The 12,712-nt window shown below is 38.6% G+C and overlaps 1 protein-coding gene across 2 annotated transcripts in view; it reads right to left on the bottom strand.

Moving 5' to 3' along the window:
• The window catches only part of ADAMTSL1 (ADAMTS like 1), a 1,031,718-nt gene that overhangs the window by 309,366 nt on the left and 709,640 nt on the right, over positions 1-12,712 (bottom strand). The window lies entirely within an intron of this gene.

Raw genomic sequence — 12,712 nt, 5'->3', positions numbered from 1 at the left:
TGTCAATGGGCATTTAGCTTGCTTCCATGACCTTGCTATTGTAAAGAGTGCTGCAATGAACACTGGGGTGCATGTGCCTTTTTTTTTTTTTTTGCAGTACACGGTCCTCTCACTGCTGTGGCCTCTCCCGTTGCAGAGCACAGGCTCTGGACGCACAGGCTCAGCAGCCATGGCTAACGGGCCCAGCCGCTCCACGGCATGTGGGATCTTCCCGGACCGGGGCACAAACCCATGTCCCATGCATCGGCAGGCAGACTCTCAACCACCGCACCATCAGGGAAGCCCCATGTGCCTTTTTGAATTATGGTTTTCTCTGGGTATATGCCCAGTAGTGGGATTGCTGGATCATATGGTAATGCTATTTTTAGATTTTTAAGGAACCTCCATACTGTTCTCCATAGTGGCTGTATCAATTTAAATTCCCACCAACAGTGCAAGAGGGTTCCCTTTTTTCCACACCCTCTCCAGCATTAGTTGTTTGTAGATTTTCTGATGATACCCATTCTAACTGGTGTGAGGTGATACCTCACTGTAGTTTTGATTTGCAATTCTCTAATAATTAGTGATGTTGAGCAGCATTTCATGTGCTTCTTGGCCATCTGTATATCTTCTTTGGAGAAATGCCTGTTTAGGACTTCTGCCCATTTTTGGATTGGTTTTTTTTTTTTTAATATTGAGCTGCATGAGCTGTTTATATATTTTGGAGATTAATCCTTTGTCTGTTGATTCATTTGCAAATATTTTCTCCCATTCTGAGGGTTGTCTTTTTGTCTTGTTTATGGTTTCCTTTGCTGTGCAAAAGCTTTGAAGTTTCATTAGGTCCCATTTGTTTATTTTTGTTTTTATTTCCATTAATCTAGGAGGTGGATCAAAAAAGATCTTGCTGTGTTTTATGTCAAAGACTGTTCTTCCTGTTTTCCTCTAAGAGTTTTACAGTGTCCGGTCTTACATTTAGGTCTCGAATCCATTTTGAGTGTACTTTTGTGTATGGTGTTAGGAAGTGTTCTAATTTTATTCTTTTAAACATAGCTGTCCAGTTTTCCCAACACCACTTATTGAAGAGACTGTCTTTTCTCCATTGTATATCCTTGCCTCCTGTGTCATAGATTAGTTGACCATAGGTGTGTGTGTTGGTTTATCTCTGGGCTTTCTATCTTGTTCCATTGATCTATGTTTCTGTTTCTGTGCCAGTACCATACTGTCTTGATTACTGTAGCTTTATAGTACAGTCTGAAGTCAGGGAGTCTGATTCCTCCAGCTCCATTTTTTTCTCTCAAGACTGCTTTGGCTATTCGGGATCTTTTGTGTCTCCATACAAATTTTAAGATTATTTGTTCTAGTTCTGTAAAAAATACCATTGGTAATTTGATAGGGATTGCATTGAATCTGTAGATTGCTTTGGGTAGTATAGTCATTTTCACAATATTGATTCTTCCAATCCAAGAACATGGTATATCTCTCCACCTGTTGGTATCATCTTTAATTTCTTTCATTAGTGTCTTATAGTTTTCTGCATACAGGTCTTTTGTCTCCCTAGGTACGTTTATTCCTAGGTATTTTATTCTTTTTGTTGCAGTGGTAAACGGGAGTCTTTCTTTAATTTCTCTACCAGATTTTTCAACATTAGTGTATAGGAATGCAAGAGATTTCTATGCATTAATTTTGTATCCTGCAACTTTACCAAAATCATTGATTAGCTCTAGTAGTTTTCTATGTATAGTATCATGTCATCTGCAAACAGTGACAGTTTTACTTCTTCTTTTCCAATTTGTATTCCTTTTATTTCTGTTTCTTCTCTGATTGCTGTGGCTAGGACTTCCAAAACTATGTTGAATAACAGTGGTGAGAGTGGACATCCTTGTCTTCTTCCTGATCTTAGAGGAAATGCTTTCAGTTTTTCACCATTGAGAGTGATGTTTGCTGTGGGTTTGTCGCATATGGCCTTTATTATGTTGAGGTAGGTTTACTCTAGGCCCACTTTCTGGAGAGTTTTTATCATAAATGGGTGTTGAATTTGTCAAAAGCATTTTCCGCATCTATTGAGATGATCATATGGTTTTTATTCTTCAGTTTGTTAATATGGTGCATCACATTGATTGATTTGCGTATATTGAAGAATCCTTGCATTCCTGGGATAAATCCCACTTGGTCATGGTGTATGATCCTTTTAATGTGTTGTTGGATTCTGTTTGCTAGTATTTTGTTGAGGATTTTTGCATCTGTATTCATCAGTGATATTGGTCTGTAATTTTCTTTTTTTGTAGTATTTTGTCTGGTTTTAGTATCAGTGTGATGGTGACCTCATAGAATGAGTTTGGGACTCTTCCTTCCTTTGCAATTTTCTGGAAGAGTTTGAGAAGGATGGGTGTTAGCTCTTCTCTAAATGTTTGATAGAATTCGCCTGTGAAGCCATCTGGTCCTGGACTTTTGTTTGTTGGAAGATTTTTTATCACAGTTTCAATTTCATTGCTTGTGATTTGTCTGCTCATATTTTCTATTTCTTCCTTGTTCAGTCTTGGAAGGTTATCCCTTTGTAAGAATTTGTCCATTTCTTCCAGGTTGTCCATTGTATTGGCATAGAGCTGCTTGTATTAGTCTCTTAGGATGCTTTCTATTTCTGCGCTGTCTGTTGTAACTTCTCCTACTTCATTTCTAATTTTATTGATTTGAGTTCTCTCTATCTTTTTCTTGCTGAGTCTGGCTAATGGTTTATCAATTTTGTTTATCTTCTCAAAGAACCAGCTTTTAGTTTTATTGACCTTTGCTATTCTTTTCTTTGTTTCTATTTCATTTATTTCTTCTCTGATCTTTACGATTTCTTTCCTTCTGCTAGCTTTGGGTTTTGTTTGTTCTTCTTTCTCTGGTTCCTTTAGGTGTGAGGTTAGATTGTTTATTCCAGATTTTTCTTGTTTTTGAGGTAGGCTTGAATAGCTATAAATCTCCCTCTTAGAACTGCTTTTGCTGCATCCCATAGGTTTTGGATCGTCGTGTTTTCATTGCCATTTGTCTCTATGTATTTTTTGATTTCCTCTTTGATTATTCAGTGATATCTTGGTTATTTAGTAATGTATTGTTTAGCCTCCATGTGTTTCTGTTTTTTAAGTTTTTTTCCCTGTAATTCATTTCTAATCTCACAGCGTTGTGGTCAGAAAGATGCTTGATATGATTTCAATTTTCTTAAATTTACTGAGGTTTGATTTGTGACCCAAGATGTGATCCTGGAGAATGTTCTGTGTGTACTTAAGAAGAAAGTGTAACCCGTTGTTTTTGGATGGAATGTCCTATAAATAACAATTAAATCTATCTGGTCTATTGTGTCATTTAACGCTTCTGTTTCCTTATTTATTTTCATTTTGGGTGATCTGTCCATTGGTGTTAGTGAGGTGTTCAAATTCCCCACTATTATTGTGTTACTGTCGATTTCCTTTTTTATAGCTGTTAGCAGTTGCCTTATGTATTGAGGTGCTCCTATGTTGGGTGCATATATATTTATAAGTGTTATATCTTCTTCTTGGATTGATCCCCTGATCATTATGTAGTGTCCTTCCTTGTCTCTTGTAACATTCTTTATTTTAAAGTCTATTTTATCTGATATGAGTATTGCTACTCCAGCTTTCTTTTGATCTCCATTTGCTTGGAATATCTTTTACCATCCCCTCACTTTCAGTATGAATGTGTCCCTAGGTCTGAAGTGGGTCTCTCGTAGACAGCATATATATGCATCTTGTTCTTGTAACCATTCAGCAAGCCTGTGTCTTTTGGTTGGAGCATTTAATCCATTCATGTTTAGGGTAATTATCAATATGTATGCTTCTATTACCATTTTCTTAATTGTTTGGGGTTTGTTTTTGTAGGTCCTTTTCTTCTCTTGTGTTTCCCACTTAGAGAAGTTCCTTTAGCATTTGTTGTAGAGCTGGTTTGGTGGTGCTAAATTCTCTTAGCTTTTGCTTGTCTGTAAAATTTTTGATTTCTCCATCGAATCTGAATGAGATCCTTGCCAGTTAGAGTAATCTTGGTTGTAGGTTCTTCCCTTTCCTCACTTTAAGTATATCATGCCACTCCCTTCCGGCTTGTAGAGTTTCTGCTGAGAAATCAGCTGTTAACCTTATGGGTATTCCCTTGCATGTTATTTGTTGTTTTTCCCTTGCTGCTTTTAATATTTTTTCTTTGTCTTTAATTTTTGCCATTTTGATTACTATGTGTCTCGGCATGTTTCTCCTTGGGTTTATCCTGTATGGGACTCTCTGCACTTCCTGGACTTGGGTGGCTCTATTTCCTTTCCCATGTTAGAGAAGTTTTTGACTAAAATCTCTTCAAATATTTTCTGTGGTCCTTTCTCTCTCTCTTCTCCTTCTGGGACCCTTATAATGTGAATGCTGTTGCATTTAATGTTGTCCCAGAGGTCCCTTAGGCTGTCTTCATTTCTTTTCATTCTTTTTTCTTTATTCTGTTCCACAGCAGTGAATTCCCCCATTCTCTCTTCCAGGTCACTTATCCGTTCTTGTGCCTCAGTTACTCTGCTATTGATTCCTTCTAGTGTAGTTTTCATTTCAGTTATTGTATTGTTCATCTCTGTTTGTTTGTTCTTTAATTCTTCCAGGTCTTTGTTAAACATTTCTTGCATCTTCTCGATCTTTGCCTCCTTTCTTTTTCCGAGGTCCTGGATCATCTTCACTATCATTATTCTGAATTCTTTTTCTGGAAGGTTGCCTATCTCCACTTCATTTAGGTGTTTTTCTGGGGTTTTATCTTGTTCCTTCGTCTAGTACATAGCCCTCTGCCTTTTCATCTTGTCTATGTTTCTGTGAATGTGGTTTTTGTTCCACAGGCTGCAGGATTGTAGTTCTTCTTGCTTCTGCTTACATTTGTTTTTAATTTTGTCATATGTGGATTAGTGTGATTTATTGCTGTATCAGAGAAAAATGACAATAATAATTTTTGAAAAGATAGGATTTTGTATTCTCGTATCTGAGTTTATCTTATTTTTAGATCTGTTGGTAAGTTCATGTTTTTAAAGACTTCTCTCTAAGCCTATGAGGCTGATACTTAATCTTATTATTATTTTTAAAATGAAAGTGCCTTTAAAAATATATATATTTATTTATTTATTTTTGGCTGCTTTTGGTCTTTGTTGTGGTGCATGGGCTTCTCATTGTGGTGGCGTGTCTTGTTGCAGAGCACAGGCTCTAGGTGCATGGGCTTCCGTAGTTGTTGCTCACGGGCTCTAGAGTGCAGGCTCAGTAGTTGTGGCACATGTGCTTAGTTGCTCCACGGCATGTGGGATCTTCCCGGATCAGGGCTTGAACCCGTGTGCCCTGCATTAGCAATCGGATTATTAACCACTGCCACACCAGGGAAGTCCTGAAACAGCCATTGTTAATACAGTTGGGTACATATAAAAATAGTTTTCCATGGAAGCAACTTAAATGTCCACTGACAGATGAATGGATAAAGAAGATGTGGAATACACACACACACACACACACACACACACACACACACACACACACACACACACAGTGGAATACTACTCAGCCATAAAATAAGGAAATAATGCCATTTGCAGCAACATGGATGGACCGAGAGGTTATCACACTAAGTGAAGTAAGTCAGAAAGACAAATACCATATGATAACCCTTATATGTGGAATCTAAAATATGATACAAATGAACTTATTTACAAAACAGAAACAGACTCACAGACGTAGCAAACAAACTTATGGTTACAAAGGGGCAAGGGGGTGTGGGGAAGGGATATATCAGGAGTCTGGTATTAGCTGATACAAAGTACTATGTATAAAATCTATAAATAACAAGGTCCTACTGTGTAGCACAGGGAACTACATTAAATATCCTGTAATAAGCCATAATGGAAAAGAATATGTATACATATATATTATATACATAATCTGAAAAAAATATATGTGTATATATATAACTAAGAATATATGTGTGTGTGTATGTCTATGTGTATATATCTATCTATATCTGAATCAGTTTGCCGTACACCAGAAAGTAACACAACATTGTAAATCAACTACAGTTCAATAAAAATGTAGTCTGCCAATCTCGAGGAGGTTTGAATGGTACATTTTTTTCTCTTCATGACAACTTTATTACTCTTAAAATATATCCAATGAACTAATGTGAAATTGAGAATTTGAGTTCTTCAACCCCCCCACCGCATTGTTTATCAGCCTTGCACACTGGAGGATGCATACTGGACAGGCCAAAGAAGGTGCAGCCTCCTCTACAGTTGAGGAACTTCATCCTTACAGTTTCCTAGGCCAAAAACCTTGGAATCACCCTTGACTTCACCTTTACCTCTAATCACTTAGAAAGTCCTACTGTCCCTAGAGTCAACATACTATATTTCATCGATTTTGAGAGCAACAACCTTTCACGTTTTTACATATATAAAATCAGAACGTGCCTTACAATAAATAGCATTTATATTCTCTCTCGCAGAGGTAGTAATCCTGTCATCGTTTTCTTTGCCTGCAGAGGTGCCAACCTCCAAACAGGCAATACATCAAACTTGCAAAATGGGTGTCAGCAGCTTGGGAGAAGATGCCAAGACAATAGTTCAACACAGTATTTAATCTCTTAAAATCCAATGGCTGTGGCAGTTGTAGGGAGAGGAGGAATCAGAGGCATGTAACATTGTTTTTTTATATATATGTGTATAACTGAGTCACTTTGCTGTACAGCAGAGATTGGCACAACGTTGTAAATCAACTATACTTCAATAAAAAAAGAAAAGAAGTGCTTAACAACGTTCCCAAAGTGGGAGCCCAAAGCAGGCTACATCTACATAATTGCAAACCTGAATCAAGAACCCAATATCAAGACTTCTGCTCCCTGTCAAGATGAAGGGACAGGGCCTAGGCTTAATCTCCTACCCGAAACAATCAAAAAGTCAGAAAAAATTATATGAAAGTGGGCTTTTAAGATGATAGATATAAAGCAAAGAAGGACAGTGATTCCTGAGATTCAGGGAACATGAGATGAACCCTAATATTGCCTCAGTCTTCTGCCTTGAAAGACCTCCTAGGCCATCCATGAAAGTGGGAACTTGGATAGAGCCCAGCAGATTGCCTGAGTTGAGGAGACAAAGGGTCCAGAGATCAAAGTGACTAGAGTTTGAAGGACAGGTTATTTCTCTGTGTCCAGAGAGGGCAGAAGGACACAGAGACAACTCTGGAGATTTAAGAGTATTCCCTTTAGGTGTCTAGCAGCACCAACATACTCATCAGTACATGTATGTGAAAACCCAATATGAGGTCAGGAGAAGAACCACACAGACAGGGTCGCACAAAATAGAACCCACACATATAGGACTGAGAATAGTATTTTATCCAGCAGCTAGGCTGGAAAATTTAATAATTCATGGGACACTGAGTACTTAGAAGGATCTTGTCTCAGCAGCAGGGCACATTTATCACTAATCCAAACATGGCTTAGTCCACTCCTTCTTCTGATCTCCCTGTGCTATGTGGCTGCTTCCCACTAGCTATCTATTTTACATTTGGTAGTGTATATATGTCCATGCCACTCTCTCACTTCATCCCAGCTTACCCTTCCCCCTCCCCCTGTCCTCCAGTCCATTCTCTGCATCTGTACCTTTATTCCTGTCCTGCCCCTAGGTTCTTCAGAACTTTTTTTTTTTTTTTTACATTCCATATGTATGTGTTAGCATACAGCATTTGTTTTTCTCTTTCTGACTTACCTCACTCTGTATGACAGACTCTAGGTCCATCCGCCTCACTACAAATAACTCAATTTCATTTCTTTTTATGGCTGAGTAATATTCCATTGTATATACATGCAACATCTTCTTTATCCATTCATCTGTTGATGGACACTTAGGTTGCTTCCATGTCCTGGCTATTGTAAATAGAGCTGCAATGAACATTGTGGTACATGACTCTTTTTGAATTATGGTTTTCTCAGGGTATATGCCCAGTAGTGGGATTGCTGGGTCATATGGTAGTTCTATTTGTAGTTTTTTAAGGAACCTCCATACTGTTCTCCATAATGCATCAATTGCATCAACATTCCCACCAAGAGTGCCTTTTATCCACACCCTCTCCAGCATTTACTGTGTGTTGATTTTTTGATGATGGCCATTCTGACTGGTGTGACGTGATACCTCATTGCAGTTTTGATTTGCATTTCTCTAATGATTAGTGATGTTGAGCATCCTTTCATGTGTTTGTTGGCAATCTGTATATCTTCTTTGGAGAAATGTCTATTTCGGTCTTCTGCCCATTTTTGGATTGGGTTGTTTGTTTTTTTGATATTGAGCTGCATGAGCTGCTTGTATATTTTGGAGGCTAATCCTTTGTCAGTTGCTTTGTTTGCAACTATTTTCTCCCATTCTGAGGGTTGTCTTTTCATCTTGTTTATGGTTTCCTTTGCTGTGCAAAAGCTTTTAAGTTTCACTAGATCTCATTTGTTTATTTTTGTTTTTATTTCCATTTCTCTAGGAGGTGGGTCAAAAAGGATCTTGCTGTGATTTATGTCATAGAGTGTTCTGCCTGTGTTTTCCTCTAAGAGTTTTATAGTGTCTGGCCTTACATTTAGGTCTTTAATCCATTTTGAGTTTATTTTTGTTATGGTGTTAGGGAGTGTTCTAATTTCATTCTTTTACATATAGATGTCCAGTTTTCCCAGCACCACTTACTGGGCATATACCCTGAGAAAGCCATAATTAAAAAAGAGTCATGCACCACAATGTTCATTGCAGCTCTATTTACAATAGCCAGGACATGGAAGCAACCTAAGTGTCCCTTGACAGATGAATGGATAAAGAAGATGTGGCACATATATATAATGGAATATTACTCAGCCATAAAAAGACACCAAATTGAGTTATTTGTAGTGAGGTGGATGGACCTAGAGTCTGTCATACAGAGTGAAGTAAGTCAGAAAGAGAGAAACAAATACCGTATGCTAACACATATATATGGAATCTAAAAAAAAAAAAAGGTTCTGAAGAACCTAGGGGCAGGACAGGAATAAAGATGCAGATGCAGAGAATGGACTTGAGGACAGGGGGAGGGGGAAGGGTAAGCTGGGATGAAGTGAGAGAGTGGCATGGACATATATACACTACCAAATGTAAAATAGATAGCTAGTGGGAAGCAGTCCCATAGCATTGGGAGATCAGCTCGGTGCTTTGTGTCTACTTAGAGGGGTGGGATAGGCAGAATGGGAGGGACATGCAAGAGGGAGGAGATATGGGGATATATGTATACATATAGCTGATTCACTTTGTTATAAAGCAGAAACTAACACACTATTGTAAAGCAATTATACTCCAATAACAATTATTTATTAAAAAAATAAAAACTAAAGTAGATCTTTTAATAACTACCAAGTAAAATCCCTGAGTGGTTAGAAGGCATTGTGTCATAATTTCTTAATTTCAGTGGAGGCTTTTTTTCTTATTGGTGCATAAAATAATGTCACATCTTTCAATCAATGATGTCTTGGACTCAAAGAAATGCATAATACACAGAATGGGATACACTACCATGGTCCAAATCTTCCTCATTCTTGGTCTGGCTTCTTGACTGCTTTTCTTATTTCCACAGTTAGACTCACGATAGTCTATTCTCAACAGAGCATATAGAATGATACTCTTAAAAAATGAATCAAATGAAGTCATTCCTCTGCTGTGACTTCTCACCTCATTCAGACTAAAAGCCAAAATCCTTACAAAATCGTACAGTATCTGTGCCATTCTTCACCCCACCTCACAGTCTTCTGACCTTCATCACTTCTTCTAGTCTTCTTTAAACTCACTTTACTTCAGTCACTTTAAGAAAAATGTCAAGCATGCATCTACCTCAGGACCTTTGCACTTGCTTATCTCTCTGCCTGGAATTTTCTTTCCCCTATCTTGTGCATGGTACCCTACCTGTATCTCCCTCAGATCCTTGCTCAAATGCCATCTTATCAGTGAGTCTTTTCTTTGTAACCTATTTAAAATTGCAATCCCCTCCAACACCTTTGGCTGGCAGCTCATCTCTATCTCTGGTTCTTTTCCCTCCCTTTCCTTTTCGCCATGATTCCTACCACCCCATGACACATATATACTTTGTTTATTTGTTTCGTCCTTTTGTCTGTCCCTAACACCAGTATGAAAGTCCCATAAGAAAAATGGATTTTTGTCTGTTTTGCTCTTTCCTGTGTTTCCAGCACCTAAAACAGTTCCTCAGCACATAGCAGGTACCCAAGAAATATTTGTTGTTGAACGAATGAACGAGTGGCTTGTGAATATAGCCTGAGGTCAGGTGCAAGGTGGAAATTTCTTTAAAGTTTTGGGCTTTCTTTAAAAACATTCATATGTTATGTGTTTTATTATAAACAGCCTTTACCTCAAAATCTTTGAGCCAGAATGATAAACCTGGAATATGTTTACCCATAGTCATTATATATCAGCACAAGCACAGTCTGAGAAGGAAAGCTAGGTATCAGAAGCTTCACTTTATCTTGATATAAATTAGTTTAGCCCTTGACACTCAAGGAAGAGAGAGGGAGAGCTTTTGGATACCCAGGCATTTTCAAAACACGCAGCTACGTTTGAGAAGTTTGCAAAGCTGGAGACATCAGATTGATACCATATAGGCTGACTCTGGGTCTAAGTATATTCTGAGAATACATAATATGGTACAAGCCAATAACATGTGTGAGAAAATGAGCCTTTCATTTAAAAAATCAAAAGTAAGTCAATGTAAGCTAAATCTGATTCTTTTCTTCATCGTCTTGGGGAAGTAGAACAAAGTGACCAGGAGAAATGGAAAGGCTGAACGCTCTCAGTGGACAGTCTTTTCCTTCAAAAGGGGGCAGGAGTGCCTAGGTCCAGCTCTATTTCTGTTTTCTGCATTTGTATTAGGCAATAATAATGTCTCTTAATACAAAGATGGCTTCTTTTTTATTCACCAGCAAATGGCACCCATTTGCTATGTCTCTCCTACTTCTCCTTTTCCTCGGGCACTTTCCACCACAGTCTTTCTCCACTCTCCTATTTTTTCTTTGTTCCCACGAGGCTTGATAACATAAGGGAAAAACTTGAACGTAAGTTCAGAAGAAAATGAGTTCAATGTGGGGAGTATGAATATAAGGACTTTGCAAAGCGCATGTGGCTGGCTTCTAGTGCTTTTTGGCGGAGAGCAGGGGAGAGAGCTGGCAGAACTCCTCCAGGCCTGCACGGGTGGAAAGCTGCTCACCTGGCTCATACGCTGGGCCCCGCAGAGCAGCCTAATCTTTCCTGCCTGTGGGTCACCTCACAGTCTGTAAATGCAGGGTGGAAGGTTCTTCTGGGGGTGGAGAAAACATAAGTGAGGCATCCTGTTCAGCATCTGCTATAGATTGTGGTGAGATGCGTGCATATGCTGGGCTTTACTGATATAAATCATTTTGTCATGAGGCATCGTCAGTGCTAAGGTAAATGAATCAATCGCCTTGTGTCATTACGGATCATCATCGGGTTGTGTATTATGTAATCTACCCGCTGTTGGCTTGAATAGAGCACTTTTCATTGAGGTATCTATTTGCAGACCTAGAGACTGACTTATGGCTCTCAGTTTGCTTTAGTTTCTTCTTTCAGAGCTTCTCCACCTTTGTTCCAGTGATTCAGGCCCCAAAGGACCCAGATCACCCTTTAAACAGGAGGGTAAGAGGAATATCTATCTGAGCAGAGTGTTTGGGCTTTTCTATGAGGACAGCAAGGCAGGGGACGTGAGAGGGAATAAACGAAGGAATCTCACCATGAAAACACGCCCCAACGAGCTACCATACAGCAGTCACTGCACGAATGCCAGTCATCTCTTTTTGTGCCTAACAGAAGTCCCTAGATTCCTAGATAATGAACACTGACTCAATTATGTGGCACAAATGATTAGAATGACCTCGACTCTTCAGTATTCCTTAAAGAGCTCTATAAAAGTGACCTTTCGTTTTTATTTTTTTAAATAAATATTATAGGGCTTTAATAGATTCTACACTTAAAAAAAATCACATAGTGACCTTTAAAATGTAACTTTTTTCCCCCAAATATCCTGCCATGACTTCAGAGATTTATAGAAGAATTATGCCTCTATCCTCCTCTAGTTTTCATCTTCTAAATTGTTTAATTTTTCATCTAATAGGGGAAGCTACCAATGCATAACCACAGGAAAAAAAAATCTCACCTGAATGTACTACATCAATGTCTAACTTACCTCACCCTTCATCATTCTCTCTGCTTGGGTTTTTTTTTTTTTTCGCTTTTCTTCAGAATAACATTTTTTACTGCCTGCAGGCGTGGTAGAATGGGGAGAGTTCCCTACGCTGGCAGCTCCGATGTTTCACGTGTTTAAATGTTCCTAGTCTTTCTTCCTGCCTCCTCTTCTTCCCCAGAGCTTCATCCTTTTGGCGAGCTGCCTTTTCCTGACTACTCAGAATAGTTCCAGCAAACAGTGCCTTTTCTTCTTGACCTACAAGTCCATTTAAAGCCATAAACCCCCCATATGTCAAGTGTTTTCCTCCAGCTAGTCAACAAGTAAAGAGGACAATACCACAGTCAATAAAAACATCCATTCTCATTTCCCAAGCCAGGGTAGACATGTTCAAAGAGGTCCTCATTAAGGACCTATTGGAGCATTCTGGATAAAGGCAAAATTGAGATATTATGCCAAACAAAGTCAAATTATTCTAAAAAAAT

The sequence above is a fragment of the Lagenorhynchus albirostris genome, chromosome 7 (assembly GCF_949774975.1).
Source record: "Lagenorhynchus albirostris chromosome 7, mLagAlb1.1, whole genome shotgun sequence".
In the NCBI taxonomy this organism is placed as follows: domain Eukaryota; kingdom Metazoa; phylum Chordata; class Mammalia; order Artiodactyla; family Delphinidae; genus Lagenorhynchus; species Lagenorhynchus albirostris.
Note: the sequence above shows the minus strand (reverse complement) of the source record. Positions and strands in the feature narration are given on the sequence as shown.